Below are 18,630 nucleotides of genomic sequence, written 5' to 3'. Positions count from 1 at the left end.
GATTAACTTTAATATAGGGACAATCAAAGTAATGAAAGATTTAACCTTGCAACTGTGGCCAATTATTCCATTAAAAGATTATAATTCCAACAGTATTACTTATTGAAACATAGTTCCAGGAGTTAGGAACATAAATTGGGCAAATTACATGTGCTGGAAGCCATAGCATGAGGTTAACAGGATTTTGGTGAATGTTAATTTTTTTATGTCATTTGTAAAAAAATGTTCTTGCACAAATCATTGAAAAGTAAAGTAGCCAAGGCTGGAGGCTCTTGCCAAACAAGAAGTAAGGTAGAATACACATTAGATAACACCTATGACCTATCTCTCCCACGTCTCCCATTCTCTAAAGGTCCAGTCACACTAAGCAACTTACCAGCGATCCCAACAACGATAGGGATCGCTGGTAAGTTGCTAGGAGGTTGCTGGTGAGATGTCACACTGCGACGCTCCAGCGATCCCACCAGCAACCTGACCTGGCAGGGATCGCTGGAGCGTCGCTACACAAGTTGCTGGTGAGCTCACCAGGAACCAGTGACAAGCCCCCAGCGCCGCGGGGAAGATGCTCCGCTTGGTAACTAAGGTAAATATCGGGTAACCAACCCGATATTTACCTTGGTTACCACAGCACGGAGCTACACGTGCAGAGAGCAGGGAGCAGCGCACACTGAGCGCTGGCTCCCTGCTCTCCTAGTTACAGCACACATCGGGTTAATTACTCGATGTGTGCTGCAGCTAAATGTGCACAGAGCAGGGAGCAGCGCACAATGCTTAGCGCTGGCTCCTTGCTCTCCTAGTTACAGCACACATCGGGTTAATTAACCCGATGTGTGCTGCAGCTACATGTGCACAGAGCAGGAGCCGGCACTGACAGTGAGAGCGGAGGCTGGTAACAAAGGTAAATATCGGGTAACCAAGGACAGGGCTTCTTGGTTACCCAATGTTTACATTGGTTACCAGCCTCCGCAGAAGCCGGCTCCTGCTGCCTGCACATTTAGTTGTTGCTGTCTCGCTGTCACACACAGCGATCTGTGCTTCACAGCGGGACAGCAACAACTAAAAAATGGCCCAGGACATTCAGCAACAACCAACGACCTCACAGCAGGGGCCAGGTTGTTGCTGGATGTCACACACAGCAACATTGCTAGCAACGTCACAAAAGTTGTTCGTTAGCAGCGATGTTGCTAGCGATGTTGCTTAGTGTGACGGGGCCTTAAAGCAGGGGTGGGGAATTAATTTTCCCAATGGGCCACATAAGAGATCGTGACTGGTGTTGAGGGCCGAATCATTAGGCTGAAATTAATTCTGTTCAATACTATTAATTATAATTTTTTTATATTAATAATAATTGTGTGACTTAGGCCCCTTTCACACGTCAGTGATTCTGGGACGTTTGTGCTTTTTTTTAAACGTACCAGAATCCCTGACATACGCAGACCCATTATAATGAATGGGTCTGCTCACACGTCAGTGATTTTTCACTGCACGTGTCTCCGTGCGGCGTACCCGCGTGTGCGTGATTGCCGCACGGAGACATGTCCATTTTTTTCTGGCATCACTGATGTCCCACGGACCACGCAGTGGTGTGGTCCGTGAAACACGTGCCAGAAAAAAACGTGCATTTAAAATAATAAACATTTTAACTCACCCGGCTTCAGCGACGCTCTCTGCAGCCCGTGCAGCCTGCTGTTTCTAAGCCGGCTGATTACTGTCGCGCATCTTAATGATGCGCGACACAGCTGACCCGGAAGCAGCTGCTGCGGGGGTCACCGCCGGGCGGATGCTGCACCGCGGGAGGATTCAGCACCACGGAGAGCGGGAGCGGGTGCAGGTGAGTTGATTTCTAAGTACAATCACGGGCCACAGAGAACGGAGCCCGGATTGCACTTAGACAACCCACGTGTGCCGTGAATCACGGCACACGCAGGGACATGTGCGTGTTTTACACGCCAGTGAAAAACGTCAGTGTTTTTCACTGACGTGTGAAACGGGCCTTAATATTGAGCAGAATAAAGTATGCTGACATCCCCCTACATATAATATGAGCCCCCCACAGAGCCTCCCTATAAATAGTATGAGCCTCCAGATAGCATGTTATACACAGCATAAGCCCCCATAACCCCTCTATATACAGTGTGAGCACCCACATAGTCTCCTATATACAGAATGAACCCCTAAAGTCTCCTAAATAGATTCAGTATGAGCACCACATAGCCTCATATCTTCATTATGAGCCCCACATAGCCTCATATATTCATTATGAGCCCCACATAGCCCTCTATATACATTATGACCCCCCACATAGCACTATATATACATTATGAGCCCCACAAAGCCTCCTATATACATTTTGAGCCCCACATTCTCCTAAATACAGATATAGCATGAGCCTCCATGTAGCCACCTATATACATTATACACCCCACATAGACTCCTATATACTTCATGAGTTTCACATAGTCCCTATATACATTATGAGCCCCCACATAACCTCCTATATTCATTAAGCTACTAAATACAGCATGAAACGCTACATGGCCTCATATATACTTATATGAGCCCCCACATAGACTCCTCTATACTTTATGAACACCGACATAGCCTCCTATACACAGTCACACTTAGCCTCATTTATACAGCATGAGCCCTCATATAGCCTCCTATATACATTTCCGAGCTTTCACATAGCTTCCTATATAAATTTCTGAGCCTCTATATACATTATGACCCCATATATCCTCTTATATATTTTGAGCCCCCATACAGGCTCCTATATAAAGTGTGAGAACCCACACAGCCTCCTACATGCATCTCATACACATGAAAAAAAAAACCCTACATTCTCACCTCGCTTCCATTCCTTGGCTCTCTGCACTAATCTCTGGTGCAATAACACTCTAGAAAGCAGACATCTTCACGTCTGCTGTTCCTCACGCTGATTGGTGGAAGATGGAGCCAGCAACTCCTCCTCCACCAATATATTCACCACTGTCTACATCTGTCTGCAGCGGCGGGCATGGTGTTGTCCACAGTTTTCAGTCATTCAGTTGTCTTTGCCTCGGAGCCGGACTGGAACAGCCAGATATGGCCAGATGTGGCCCACGGGCCGCATTTTGCCCGGCCCACCCCAGCCGGAGAGTTGCTACCAGACTCATCTGGCAGCTGCTTTTCTTCATGGAGAACAAAATAATTTACCACTAGAATTCCTCCTCTTCCCCGTCGTATGTCAAGTAGACACCCAGGAGGTACCCATTCACATTTAGCAGTCAGCCAAAAATCATATATGTATGGGGGCGGTTACATACATCCAGTTATTGAATATAGAGTACTCTGCACAGGAGTAGAGACTGGCACACAGTTTATATCTAGCTATGACTCATCTGTCATGGTTTTATCGCCAGTCTATGCTTTTTACTTCCCCCTCCAACCGTCTCACACTGTGCTAATCCATACCAGGGTACTATGGTAACTTGGCATATAACTATGATGTGATCGTCCAGATCTTGTTAAGACTAGTGTTGAGCGGACCTGGATCTGAAAAATCCGGATCCGCACGGTTCGAGGTTCCGATCCGAGTCCGACCAGTACCCGGGATATCTCTCTCTCTCTCTCTTCTATATGGACATGCAAGTCATAGAAAGTTGAATTAAATGATATCCTGATTTTTGCAATCCGGTGTCTTATTCCAGGCAAAACCCATGTTTCTCTTAATATGCAAATAAACTATCTGGACATAGTCGGGACATAGATCGACCTGAGAATCTGCCTTCAGAGATTATTTTAAATTAAAGGAGGCGTAACGATTGTGAGACATGTAATGACTGACCCTTGATCTTACTGCAGAGTTATGTGTAACAATGTGTAACTAACACAATATAGCAAAAGTAACTTTGTCTCATTATAAACTTTTACAGCTGCAGCTCACCTTCCCTGTTGTCAGCTCAGCTGTATCGCCCTATCCCCTCACACTGGCTACCTATGAGATGTAAGCTGAAGAAGTGTTAGGGGTACTTTGCACGTTGCGACATCGCTAGCATCGGCTAGCGATGCCGAGCGCGATAGTACCCGCCCACGTCGCACATGTGATATCTTGTGATAGCTTCCGTAGCGAACATTATCACTACGGCAGCTTCACACGCACTTACCTGTCCTGCGACGTTGCTCTGGCCGGCGACCCGCCTCCTTCCTAAGGGGGCGGGTCGTGTGGCGTCACAGCGTCGTCACACGGCAGGCGGCCAATAGAAGCGGAGGGGCGGAGATGAGCGGGACATAACATCCCCCCACCTCCTTTCTTCCGCATAGCCGGTGGAGGCAGGTAAGGAGATGTTCCTCGCTCCTGCGGCTTCACACACAGCAATGTGTGTGCGACATTATGAAAATGACCGACGCTACACAGATCACCAATTTTCGACGCTTTTGCGATCTTTTATAGGCGCATCAAGGCTTTACACATTGCGACGTCATTACCGGCGCCTGATGTGCGTCACTTTCGATTTGACCCCAACAATATCGCAGTAGTGATGTCGCAGCGTGCAAAGTACCCCTTAGTTGAAATCAGGCCCAACTCTGCAGCAGAACTGGCAGCACTATGCGAGAATAACTGGAGCTGTAGATGTGTTTGTAATGAGACAACAATCACATCTCCTGACTGTGATTAAAACTGTCAGTCATTACACGTATCCCACTGGTAAAGCCCCTTTAATTTAAAATAGGTTCTGGAGGCAGAAATATATGGATTTCTTTGGAATAAGATACTGAACTATGGTACAGACAGCAAGGTTTCATTTTATTCAACCTTTTCTATGACCAATATGTCCATATAAACTGCTTAGGAAGGTTGATCCTACTGACAGATTTGATTTAAAGGGAACCTGTCTCCAGATTTGGAGACTATAGGGTGCGGCTTCCACCAATGAGCTCTTATATACAACATTCCAGAATGCTGTATATAAGAGCCCAGGCCACACTGTAAAATGTAAAAAACAATTTTATAATACTGACCTGGGGGGCAGTCCGGTCCGACAGGTGTCGCTGCTCTCCGGTCCGGCGCCTCCTCTCTGCTGCGATCTCCATCCTCCTTCTATCCAGCGGAGGCCGGCATTGCAGTCCTGCACAGGCTCACTTTGATCTGCCCTCAGCAGCGACACATATCAGACTGGAATGCTGTATATACAGTAAGAGCTTAGTGGTGGTGGTTGCAGCTTATGGTAGCCAAATATGGTGACAGGTTCCCTTTAATCATTGTACCTGCCACTCTACTTATCTGTATTATTCCTTTGTAAGGAGACGGGAAGGAACTGACCGCACTCCAACCGCTGTGTAGGAATTCTCATTTAATCATCAGTGCAGGTAAAAGTCTGGACGCAGCCGGTGAGCAGGCTCCTACAAGAGGACGACGGCCGTTTCGCCTATCAATTAGGCTTCCACGGGTCCACCCAGTGGACCCGTGGAAGCCTAATTGATAGGCGAAACGGCCGTCGTCCTCTTGTAGAAGCCTGCTCACCGGCTGCGTCCAAACCTTTACCTGCACTGATGATTAAATGAGAATTCCTACACAGCGGTTGGAGTGCGGTCTGTTCCTTCCCGTCTCTTTCCATATGGACCTTCTCCTGTGACGAGCACCCCCGCTTTGGATTCTATCACTGCTTAACCTCCCTCCGGAATACATGCGGCACCGCAGGTAACATATGCGCTGAACATTGGTGCAGGACCGCCCTCACTCTTTGTATTATTCCTTTGTGCCACTCACTCCTGCAACAGGGTGCTGATTGCTTACTCATCGCTGCAATTTCTGTTGCAATTTGTACCCTCAATTCTGCTGAATCAAGGTACCTGCTAACCCACTCATCCCTTTCATTCCTGTCTGCTAACTGCATACCTGCAACATGTTGTCTGACAGTTTAACTTGCCTTGTGTATCACAAAGCCTGTGTGCTGGCTGCACATTTGTTCTCTGCTGCATTTTGTATTGTAACACTGTTTCACCTGTTGTCCTGTGTGTCAAGTTCTACTGAAGCTCACTATTCCGCTTACCTTGTTATCCTGCTCCTCTGCATCAACCCACTGGGTAAGTATTGCTTAATCTGACCTTGTGGTTAGAGAATCCACCTCAGCAGTTGACCCCATAACAAAATCTTGCCCCATTAGTAATTACCCTCCCCAATATATTTGCATTAGAACAGAAAGTAAATTTTATTTTAACGTATTTAACCCTATATATGTAACCTTGAATGTAAATGCATCCTTCAGCATTTGCTTGGTTTAAAGTATGATTTGTAACAAAATTGGAAGTCATGTAGGCTGGATGAGATTAAGCGCAAATAGAGATTTGAAACTACTTTGATCACATTTATGACCTTCGACAGTTCAACCCAAAAGGTGTTATCTAAAACTTAAATTAAGTGTGGATTATGGATTTTTGTTTAGCTTTCCATTTTGAGAATTGAGTTTCATATTTCAAAATATAGTCACTTACCGTATCCATCAGCTGGTAACTGAGTGGAGATGGAGTTCAATATAGAATATAAACTATGTATTTTATTGAGAAGGTGTACATCCAACTTGCATGGAATAATTCCTGAAAAGTTACTACATACTTTTTTGCATTATCTGTGTACCTGTTTATGTCACCCTTACTGCTATTTACATACACATAACACAGGCATCCAAGTAACCAGTAACCAGCAATGGACATTTCATCGCTCATAGAGGAATTGGTAACCAAACAAGTAATGCCGCCAGAGAACGCCCACTTCTTGGGTTGCAATTCTCACTGCTTCAACAAAGCTCTGCCAGGCATTAAATCAACTTTCTGTATCACAATGAAAAGACATTTATTACCTTTCCAATAATGACAGAACACCCGTGCGGAACCAGTTTAATTGAATTATGAATATCACACTTTACTGCACCGTAATCATTATTCGGTAAAGAGGAGATAACTCTGAAAGAAACAAATCTAGATTTTAAAGCTCAGATTATTACATTTCTGAATTAATGAGAAAAATTGTGTGAAAGAGTACAGAGTAACAGAGCTTGTACTCCGTGATAGACAAGACTGGCTCACAACTTATAATACAACTCTAATATATTATATTGCAACATTAAAGAAGTTCTCCAACTAAATATTCACAAATTTAATATAGCTGTAGCATCAGGAATTAAATATATTGTTGAAGAACAAAAAAGGATCACCACCATGCCATTCTCTGACTGTCCATTACTCAGATAACCCTTTTCTGAATCGGAGTGTTTGTCCCCGTTAAAATAAAAACAAATACAGTGGAACCTCGGTTTACGAGTAACTTGGTGTGCGAGTATTTCGCTATATGAGCAAAGCTTGCTGTAAATTTGTAACTTAGTTTACGATTAAGCTTTGCTGTACGAGCAAACACTCACCGCACACACTTCCGGTTCTGTACTTTAACCACGCTCTGACCCGCTCTTGCAGTCCGCACAAACACACACAAACACACACACACATATTATGCTCACCTTACCTTCCGTTCCATCACCGGCCTCATGGTTCTTGTAGTTCGCCGGTACAGGATATGTATCCGGTAACTATCGCGACGATGGAGGAACTTCCGCTGTCAGCCACTTCTCAAAGGCAGCGCTCTAGCCAATCGGAGGCAAGCGGCTCCTGCCTTTGTTCTCGTAAACCAAGGTTCCACTGTACTCACCTCCGTTGTCAGCGCCATTCTGGCAGTGTCGACACTCGCTCTCCCCGGGCTCATGAGAAGTTCTTATGTCACACGAGCCCTGCGCTCAATCTGCGCTGATTTCACTCTCTCTGCCTTCAGACGAATCGAACATTGAGAGAAAGTTAAAGCAGGGGCTGGTCGCTCACTTCCTATTGATGCTTGATATGTTTGAAGGTGGGACAATTAAAGACGTAGCCCATTGGGGCAGGGCTCGTATAACGTAAATACTTCACATGAACCCCAGGAGAGCGAGTTCCGACACTGCTGGAACAGTGATAATATGCGAGGATAGAAAGGGATAATCCACGCTGCCAGTGGAAGGATAATCACTGAAGATTAGTTGAGATAAAACATGTGATTTTTTTAAAAATTTTCTACGCGTTTCTGAGTCATCATAACTCCTTCTTCAGGAGAAAAAATCAATAATCTACATGTCACACAACCAACAAGACAAAACAATCGCTGATCTCCTGGAGACCAGCCAGAGAAAACACTGCTGGCAGCCAGCGAGGGCGCTCAACACAGTGAAATCCTAGGTACATTGCCCCTGGGAAATATGCAAATCAAAAAAGTCAGTGGAGCCTCTGTTAGGAGTCTCGACACAAAAACCAGCCAGATATCCCTCCGGGAAGGACCCAGCCAAGGAGTGGCTCTTTTCAGGAGACCACCGTAACCACCATATTAAGTGGCCCTTTTAGTCAATATCCAACTTTTTGACAAGTTTAAAGATATGACAAGGGAAATACCAAGGCCAGGTATCCATCCACAGACAGCTGTTTCGGGGTATTGCCCCTCATCAGTGTGGAGTAGGATTCTGGCCAGGTGGGAGCAATGCCTAGTAGACCAACAAGACAAAACAATCACTGATCTTGGGGAGACCAGCTAGAGAAAACACTGCCGGCAGCCATCGAGAGCGCTCAACACAGTGAAATCCTGGGTACATTTTACCCTGGGAAATATGCAAATCAAAAAAGTCCGTGGAGCCTCTGTTAGGAGTCTCGACGCAGAAACCAGCCAGATATCCCTCTGGGAAGGACCCAGCCAAGGAGTGGCTCTTTTTAGGAGACCACCATAACCACCATATTAAGTGGCCCTTTTAGTCAATATCCAACTTTTTGACAAGTTTAAAGATATGAAAAGGGTACCAAGGCCAGGTATCCATCCACAGACAGCTGTTTCGGGGTTTTGCCCCTCATCAGTGTGGAGAAGGATTCTGGCCAGGTGGGAGCAATGCCTAGTAGGATATCTGGCTGGTTTCTGTGTTGAGACTCCAGCAGAGGCTCCACTGACTTTTTTGATTTGCATATGTCACACAACCACATCAGGTTAGTGGATCTGTTACATTCTTTATGTAGTATCACCAAGTAAGACACCATCTGCGCCTTTTTGTCATTTCGGTTTTTACAGATACCGCTGGAACGACACTGCCACCGGAGATGAGTATAAGGGTTTTCGTTTTAACGAGGCAAACACTCAGATTCAGAAGGGTTTGTCAGAGTAGTGGACAACCCATTTAATAAAAAAAAGCAAACATTAATAAAAGCTTGAGAAATGTCGCCTGTTAATAATGATAAATAAAATCTTTCTACTGTTAAAAGTTTAATAGGTTTGTACATCACGTTATGGCCTATCCATAGTAGTCCCAGTGGTGGAAACAGCAAATCACCTATCTAATGGATAGGTAATAAATTGGTATCTTGGCTCAGTCCCCTTAACTAAAGGGGGCTTTACACGCAGCGACATCGCTAGCGATGTAGCTCGTGAAAGCACCTGCCCCCGTCGTTTGTCTGTCACGGGCAAATCGCTGCCCATGATGTACAAAATCGCTAGTACCCGTCACACGTACTTACCTTCCAAGCGACGTCCGTGTGTCCAGTGAACAGCCTCTTTTCTAAGGGGGCGGTTCTTGCGGCGTCACAGTGATTTCACATGGCAGGCGTCCAATCGAAGCGGAGGGGCGGAGAGCAGCCGCATGAAAGTCACGCCCACCTTGTTGCCGGAGGACGCAGGTACGGTGTTGTTCGCCGTTCCTGGGGTGTCACACGTAGCGATGTGTGCTGCCTCAGGAACGACGAACAACCTGCGCCCTGCACCAGCAACGATATTTGGGAAACGGACGACGTATCAACAATCAACGATTTGGTATTTTGCATCGTTAGCGGTCGCTCGTACGTGTCACACGCAACGACGTCGCTAACGAGACCGGATGTGCGTCACGAATTCCGTGACCCCAACGACATCTCGTTAGCGATGTTGTTGCGTGTAACAGGGCCTTAAGGCTCTAGAGTCAACTCGCTAAGGCTAAAACTCCAACAATTTTTTTTCTTACTTGTCATCTGTGTTCAATCAGTATATAATTTGTATGCAAGTTGTTTTTTTTTTTACATCAGCAGTTAGTAATAATTTACCAGACCATTTGTAGTTTCTCCTGTTAAAGAATTGAAATGTATCAATAAAAAAAACAAGGCGTGGTACAACTACACAATAGCTCCATATGGCATCTGATTTTTTTTGCACACCCGTAATCTCGAATAAGTGAGTTTCATCTAACACATGGAAGAAACTAGTGCATATTGTGATTTTGTTTTTTATATGTACGTAGATTCAGACAGTGGAAAAAAAATAAAATAAATCACTCATCTGCACTGCCTCATTGAAAATCATTGGTCCGAGGACTCTCTGTTCTATTTTTTCACAGATAGCACTCAAACTGAAGATCCGTTTGTGAGAGCCTATCCTAACAGTATCAGGAGCCCAGTGGCCACGTTTGAGAAAGAGTCCACATCCAGATGCAGAATTGAACTAACAGCTGAGCAATTACAGAGTAGAAGAGCTTCAAGGATAACTGCTGCATTGTGTCACCTGATAAGTGGGTGTCCAAGGTGCTGAAGTTGCAGAGACTCAAAATTAAAAAAATCTGATTTTAGAATCCTAGAATGATTGTAAAATGAAGCGTGCATGCGCTCTTATGTATTAGGCTCTGCCAGCAGTAGGGCATAGCAAAGTGCGCCTGGGCAAGCCGGCGATGTGTCTGCACAGGCGCGTGATTTCACCCGGTTATATGGAAGACGAAGGAGGCGTCATCCACGTCAGTCATAAGAGGACAGCTATCAGAGTGGAAAGGAGGGACAGACGCCGCAATAAGCACGCCCATTGGACTGGACCGTCCAGATTTACATACAACGCAAGAGATTTTCAAAAGGTATTTGGGGGTATACAGGAAAGTCATGGGATAATATGCACCTTTATAGAATGCAACACAGTCACTGGTTAAGGGGGTAGTTTTGGTTTACATGGGAAAAATCTGGTGACAGGTTCCCTTTAAGCTGGTGGTTGCTTGTTGTAGAGGCTTTCCTTTTGGTATGACAGGTTTAGAACAGTATACTTAAAGAGATTGTCAGCTACTGGATCGTCTGCAGCGTTCACAAGATATGAATGCTGCAACAGATCAGAGAGAAGAAACATTGTTTCCTCCAGTCAGAAAAAATTTGAATGTTGCAGTCAATCAGCTGGTTCTACAGACAAAATGTGAATACTCATGTGACAACCCCATAGGATGTTAATCAGAGCAGTAGTACGTATGTATGTATTTATCTGATTAACATCCTATGGGGTTGTCACATGAGTGTTCACATTTTGTAAATATATATTTAATATTTATTTATATATAATAATATTTATTTTTTCTTCACCTCCCTGGTCCTATTAATAAGAGGTTGTCCAATAGTAGACAATCCCCTTAAAACATAGCCAACTTTGTATGTCACAAAAGTAAAGCTACCATTTAACTTTGCATCTAATCAGAACCATTGCATACCATTATCTAAATATACAAAATGTATGCTCCTCCTAAGGTAACAAAAAGTGTATCCTTCTGGGATAGATCATTTCATCAGCAACACGCAGTCACATCATGATTATTATTGGTGTCAGTGTACTAAAACAGAAACATGTATTACTGGGTTCATGAGTTATCTCATCAGAAGAAATCATTTTTTCAATAGTCATCTGCAGAAATTAAATCACTCAATGTGGCCATTTTGACTCAACAGCAATAATTATGATTATTACAGTAATTCACTGACAACAATATGCAAAGACAGAGAGGGGGAAGTTCTCTACCAGAGCGCCTGAATGCAGGGGAAATAGAAGCACTGTGAAGAGCTGCAATCCACCAAATGACATGACTCTTGTGGTAATTATTTTCTATTTACAATTTATTTGTTTATAAGCGGAGTACCAGGCATTGGGTAATCTACTGGTGCCCAGCTGTGGTAGAATTATAGCATCAAAATATGCAATCTGGATGTCTGTACTGTAAGTGCCTCACAGACATATGGACTCATTTATTAACTGTGGCACAAAACATTTCGTAAAATGTCACAAACATGAGGAACTCGCCATAATTATTAATGTACTTGAATTTTCCTGTACTAGAAAATGAGAGCTGAGTTTTCCATGTATGAAGCGTTGTGCACTTTACAAGTATGTTGCAGACTTTTCAAAGACAATGTCTCATACAAGTGTCACTATTGATACATGGCTGTTTTCATGTGCCGCTGGCTTTATCCTCTTACCATCAACAGGCTACAGCAGCAGGGGACACACTACACATATCAATTGAGATCATTTTTAATTTGTCCCATTGGGAAATTCTTGTTCTTAGCTTCAAAAGCAAAGATCAGATTTCTATTCAATGAATGATGGCCAGTAAGTTGACCATTTACTAAAAACACATTTTATTAGTAGGAGTGTAATATCCTACAGCTTGAGTAAATGACTGCACCAGGTTTTTCAAACGTTAAATCAAAATTGTCAAAAGGTGGCTTTTATTCAATTCTCCTCAATGTAAAAGATTAACAATGCAATAGTGTGGTTATGTGTTTGTATACAATAAATTGAAGATATTGATTACCAATTACAAGACTAAAAGTAAATACAAGCTTTGTAACACTTAAACTTGATTACTTTTCCTTTACACCAAATGTAAATTTTCAAGTTCCTTACGGTGGTGGTCTGAAGGTCAAATTCTAATTTTAAATTCCTATCTATTGAGTGCAGTTATCTAAACTATTTTCTAATATGCATGCATTAAAAATTCTCTCTCCTTCTCTAACTCCACTAACTGAATGTGTGTTTTCTGTTTTGTTTCTTTTCACTTACTCTCTGATGACACTTCGTTTGAGAATCTCAGTGCATGCTGGGATACTCAAATGATGCGTCATCAGGGGGACGAGGCTTCAGTCACTGCCGCAGCCTCTGTTCCCTCCCCAAAATGAAGAGTCATCACTAATGCTCATTTCAGGGGTTGGGTTAGTCCCTGCGCGCTGGGTACTGTGTGATGTACACAATGACAGCGTGCTCTCTGTTACCAGCTCAGATCAGCAGTAACAAGCCGGCAACAGAGCATTGTCAGAATAACCATCGTGCAGAGACAGGTGATGTCACTTGCAGTGGAAGGGTTGATCGCTGCATGCTAGGTATTTTGCCAATGCACACTGACAGTGCATTATGTTGTATGCTCATTACTACTGATCTGAGCCAGCAACACAGAGCGTGCTGTCATTGTGCACATCGCACATCGCGCTGGGACTAATCCAGCCCCTGAAATGAGCATCATTGATGATGCTTCATTTCAGAGATAGAGCAGCAGTTTTGACAGTGACTGCAGCCTCTGCCCCTAATGACACTTGGTTTGAGTATCCCAGCGTGCAGGGATTTTTAAACAAAGTCAGAATGTAGCAGTGATAGAGCATGTGGGTTTCAGCTCTGTTCATTATCTATGGGACTACTGGGGATAGCTGGGTACAGCTCTTAGCTTTCTCTTGCAGTGCCACAGACAATTAATACAGAGAGGAAGTGTACATGTAAGGCTGGGGCCACACGGGCACTAATGCGATGCTCGCATGAGACTCGGCTCGCGCTGGCAGCACAGCTGGAGCCGAGTGTCATGCGAGCGGTGCCTGCGTCTGAGGTCCGACCCTGCGAGCGGACCTCAGCTGCGGGGGGCGGGCCGGCGATGCAGAGGGGCGGACCAGCACTACAGAGGGGCGGGCCGGCACGGAGGAGGGGAGGGAGGGATTTCTCTCCCTCTCTCCTCCGTTGCCGGCTATTGTGATTCTCGCTCTGCACGCGTGGTACACCGGAGTACCGCGAGTGCAGTGTGATTTTTCTCTCGCCCCATTCACTTGAATGGGTGCGAGAGAAAAGGGTCTCACCTTACAATCGCAGCATGCTGTGATTGTTTTCTCGGTCCGATTAGGGCTGAGAAAATAATCGCTCGTGTGTGGTGTCACACAGGCTAGAATTGGTCCGAGGGGAATGCAATGTTTTATCGCACTCCACTCGCACCGATTTTATCGCCGTGTGGCTTAGGCCTAAGGCCTTTGCTCCATTCCAATGAGGCATTTCAGAGCCCCATTTTCAGCCACTAATTGGAACCACTAAGATCAACAAGTTATCACTTATTGGGATAGTTGATAAAGGGTTATTCCCAACATAGCAAGTTAAGTGACATTTAGAAAATGACCACTTGAGTCTAAGGCTATGTGCATACAGTGCGTTTTTCGCGTCGTTTTTGCGCGTTTTTCGGGTGCGTTTTTGGCCTCAAAACTGCAGGGCTTTGCTTCCTCAGCAAAGTCTATGAGTTTTCATTTTTGCTGTCCGCACACATCTGTTTTTTTTACCTGCGTTTTTGAGTTAAAAAAAAAAAATGGACAAGTCAGTTCTTTCCTGCGTTTTTTTGCGTTTTCCCCCCATGCAATGCATTGGAAAAACGCAGCAAAACGCAGAGATCAAAAACGCAGCAAAACGCAGCCAAAAACGCACCAAATCGCAGCAAAAACGCATGCATTTTTTGATGCGTTTTTTCGACGCAGGTGCGTTTTTGTGCGTTTTTAGCGGCCAAAAACGCACAAAAACGCAGCGTCAAAAAGACGCAGTGTGCGAACCTAGCCTTATGGCCAAATTTTATAACACATACTTAGAAGATACGATAGAGCCTTCTAAGTAATATAACTCTCATAGAGAGTAGTTCCCATACTATAGGCTTCAATTCCTCTATTCATTGTCTGTGGAACTGCAGGAGAAAACTAAGAGCTATACAAGGCTGTCCCCTGTAGTCCCATAGATAATGAACAGAGCTAAAACCCACATGCTCCATTCACTGCTGCAATCTGGTTGGGAATTTATGAGGGCATTTATCAGTCATGATATCATGACTGGTGGGGATCCCAGCAATTGAACCTCTATTGATCAGCAATTTATCACCTACCCTATGCATGGATGATAACTTACAATGTTGGGAATAAATGTTTACTTAAAATGGTTGGCAACTACTTTAACATCGGTGGTCTATCCTTACGATAGGTCATCAATGTTGGATTGGCCGTGGGCCGACACCGAGCACCCCCGCCGAACAGCTATTCTCGCATCTGCTGCCGGAGCTGCCCAGTCTTCTAATAGGGGCTGTGGCCCAGTACTGAACTTCCGCCACCTATTCAAATCAATAGGAGGCAGATGTGTAGTCTCCGGCCTCAGGTGCAGGGTGTCGGACCTCCGCCGATCGAGACATTGATGACCTATCCTCCTATCCTAGGGATAGACCATCAATGTTAAAGTAGTGGCCAACCTCTTTAAGATTTATAATAGCTACAACTCGAGAATTCCCTGGCAAGGTTATATGACCCATGATATTCTGTGGATAGCTGATAACTGAAAATGTTGGGAATGCAGTTCCTTTACTATAGGCTAAAACAAACAAGCAGTGTCTCTCACTGTGGTAGACCTGGTTCATCCAAATGTTGAATATATAGATGTTCACTTGAGTAGATACATGTGATATGATGGTTCTCCTGCAGCTGAAACACAATTAATATAACAGAAACTTCCTCCAGAATACTATACAACTGAGTATCTGTGGCACCTCTCAGGTTTATGGAACTGGCTATGATCTATATCTGGGTAAAAAAAATGTAAAACGCATCTATAGTATGGGAGCAAAAGAACTAAGCAATAGTAAAGGGGAAAAGGACTTGGGCATAATAGTAGATCACAGATTAAACATGAGCCAACAATGCGGAGCTGCAGCTAAAAAGGCCAACAAAATTCTAGGATGTATCAACAGAAGCATGAATCTAGATCAAGAGAGGTAATTATTCCCCTATACTCTGCCCTGGTCAGACCCCACCTGGAATATTGTGTAACATTATGGGCGCCCCAATTCAAGAAAGGCATCAATATATTGGAGCAAGTCCAGAGAAAAGAAACCAACATGGTAGAAAGTTTGCAAATCATGTCATACGAAGACCGGCTAAAAGAGCTAGGAATTTTTCATTTGCTAAAGAGAAGGTTGAGAGGAGACTTAATAGCGGTCCACAAATATTTGAAAGGTAGTCACAGTGCAGAGGGAACTACTCTATTATCATTATTACAAGGAAGTACAAGAAGCAATGGGATGACACTAAAAGGAAGGAGATTCAGATTAGACATCAGGAAAAACTTTCTGATAATGAGGGCAGTTAAAGAGTGGAACAGGCTACCATGGGAGATATAAGCTGTTATCAGCTGTATATATATGTCTGACATCTTCATTTATGCTATACTATGTTGATGCACTGGTCCTGAAGAAGAGGTATATCCTCGAAACGCGTAGACCGATGGAATAAAATAATACGTTTATAACATCAACGTGCTACATCTTCATTTTGGCTGATGCGCGGCATTAACCCCCTCTTCACTCTGATTTGTATACCATGGGAGGTAGTGAGCTCTCCATCAATGGAAATCTACAAGCGGAAACTGGATAAACGTATAGCTGGCATGATTTAGGAAAACCGGCATTCGCAGGGAGTTGGACCCGATGGCCCTCGAGGTTCCTTCCAACTCTACCATTCTATGATGATACGTTCTATTGGAATTAAACTTTTATTTGGGGTGACCTCTTTAAAAGGCAACATACATATAATTGCATATAATTCTACCATAAAAAAAAGCTCTAATACATGTTGCAGACAAGTTTTAAAACAAATTTCCATTTCAAATGCCTTTTACAGAGAAATTCATATTTAAACTGCAGCATAATCTGATGACTATTTCAGAAATGTTCTTATTAAATATTAGCCAGACAGGCTAGACATGGCAAAGACTTTGATAACAGATTGTAAAATTAAAAATATATAACCCTGGTATGAATAAAAAAATAAAAGGCTAATTTTAGACGTCAGCCCAAGGCAAAACATATTTATGATTAACATGAGAGTGTTAATGATAATTATGTAATGTAATTAGGATCAGCAGGTTGTCAAGCCGATGCCACAAGGAGAGTGCAACGTACTAATTAACCTCTGAGAATACGTATGACCTTACCTTTTAGAAACGATTATTTGCTTTAATAAACACATGTACAACTTTCCAGGTCTATTCTTATAGAAGTTTTGACACAGGTGAGGTAACGCTTATATCACAGTTTCAATTATACAAACTGTTACCATCAGTAATGATAGTGTTGATGATATGAATACACACACCATTAAAGTGCACCTCTAGGCTACTTCCCGCCACGGCTTTAAATGTGGCGGATGGAAATGCAGCTGGCATATCTGGCGGCACTGTTTCTAAGGCAACCATACAACGGCAAGATTTTCCTGCCACAGAGGTTTATGGATTCCAATAGTTGCCTCGTCAGCAGTAAAACTCCATCTGCTGGCTTGTCTGGCTCTGTCACATTTAAACAGAAGTAAAAAGGTCATCTTCAGTAGCCATAACTAATAGGACAGGGCAAGAGAGAGAAAGAGAGAGATAGATCAGAGAGTGAGAGAGAAATAATGAGAAAGATTGAGAGAGAGAAATAATGAGAGAAAGAGAGAAAAAAAAAGAGAAAGAGAAATAATGAGAGAAAGACAAAAGTTAGATCAGAGACAGAAAGGGAAAAATTGAGACAGAGAGAAAGATAAATAATGAGAGAAAGAGAGAGATAGACAAGACAGAAAAATCAAAGAGAAAAGAGAAAAAATTAGAACAGAGAGAAAAATAAAAATAATGAGGAGTAAGGAAGAAAGAGAAAGAATAATGAGAGAAATAAAGAGAGAAAGAAGGAGAAGGAGCTAATGAGAAAGAGAGAGACAAATGAGAGTGATCAATGGGAGAAAGCAAGAGAAAGTATGAGAAAAGAGAAAGATAAATGAGATGTATAATCCAATAGAAGAAGAGATCAAGTCTATGCCGCACTAATACTCAAATTTGATATTAATATAATTCCTTTATTGTTCGTACAGGTCGACGCGTTTCAGAGACATCAGTCTCCTTCATCAGGACAATATTGTTCCTTTGATGTCCTGATGAAGGAGATGGATGTCTCTGAAACGCGTCGACCTCTACGAACAATAAAGGAATTATATTAAATATCAAATTTGAGTATTAGCGCAGCGTAGACCCAATCTCTTCTATTGGATTATACGTCCTACACCTCGGGGCTGCAGCTGAGAAAGAGAAATAATGAGTGAAAGTGAGAGACAAGAGAGAAAGGGAGAGAAAAAAAAGAAGAGGGAAAGGAAAAAAGAAAAAAAAAAAGAGAGACAGTGAGAGTGATAGAGAGAGAAAGAAATGAGAGAGAACAATCTAGAAAGTGGGAGAAACAGAGAGAAAGAGAAATAATGAGAGAAAAAGAAAGGGAGAAAAAATAACGAGAGAGCGAGAGAAAGCAAGGGAGAAAGATATGGGAGAGAGGAGAATGAGAAAGAGAGAGTGAGTGATCTAGAAGCAAAAAGAGAATGGGAGAGACAGAATAAGAGAGATAAAAAGAGAGTGAGAGATAATAAGAAAGAAGTGATGCTGTAGTCTATTACTGTGAGAGACCCATAAGGTAAGAGAGGATGAGGCAGCAGGAGAGGACATCTGATTGGTAAAATCACACTGCTCTGCAGCACCGC

The 18,630-nt window shown here is 43.4% G+C and overlaps 1 protein-coding gene across 4 annotated transcripts in view; it reads right to left on the bottom strand.

Annotated features, from left to right (window-relative positions):
* PTPRF (protein tyrosine phosphatase receptor type F) overlaps positions 1–18,630 on the bottom strand; it is a 1,173,234-nt gene that overhangs the window by 1,036,447 nt on the left and 118,157 nt on the right. The window lies entirely within an intron of this gene.

The sequence above is a fragment of the Anomaloglossus baeobatrachus genome, chromosome 8, assembly GCF_048569485.1.
Source record: "Anomaloglossus baeobatrachus isolate aAnoBae1 chromosome 8, aAnoBae1.hap1, whole genome shotgun sequence".
Lineage (NCBI taxonomy): Eukaryota > Metazoa > Chordata > Amphibia > Anura > Aromobatidae > Anomaloglossus > Anomaloglossus baeobatrachus.
Note: the sequence above shows the minus strand (reverse complement) of the source record. Positions and strands in the feature narration are given on the sequence as shown.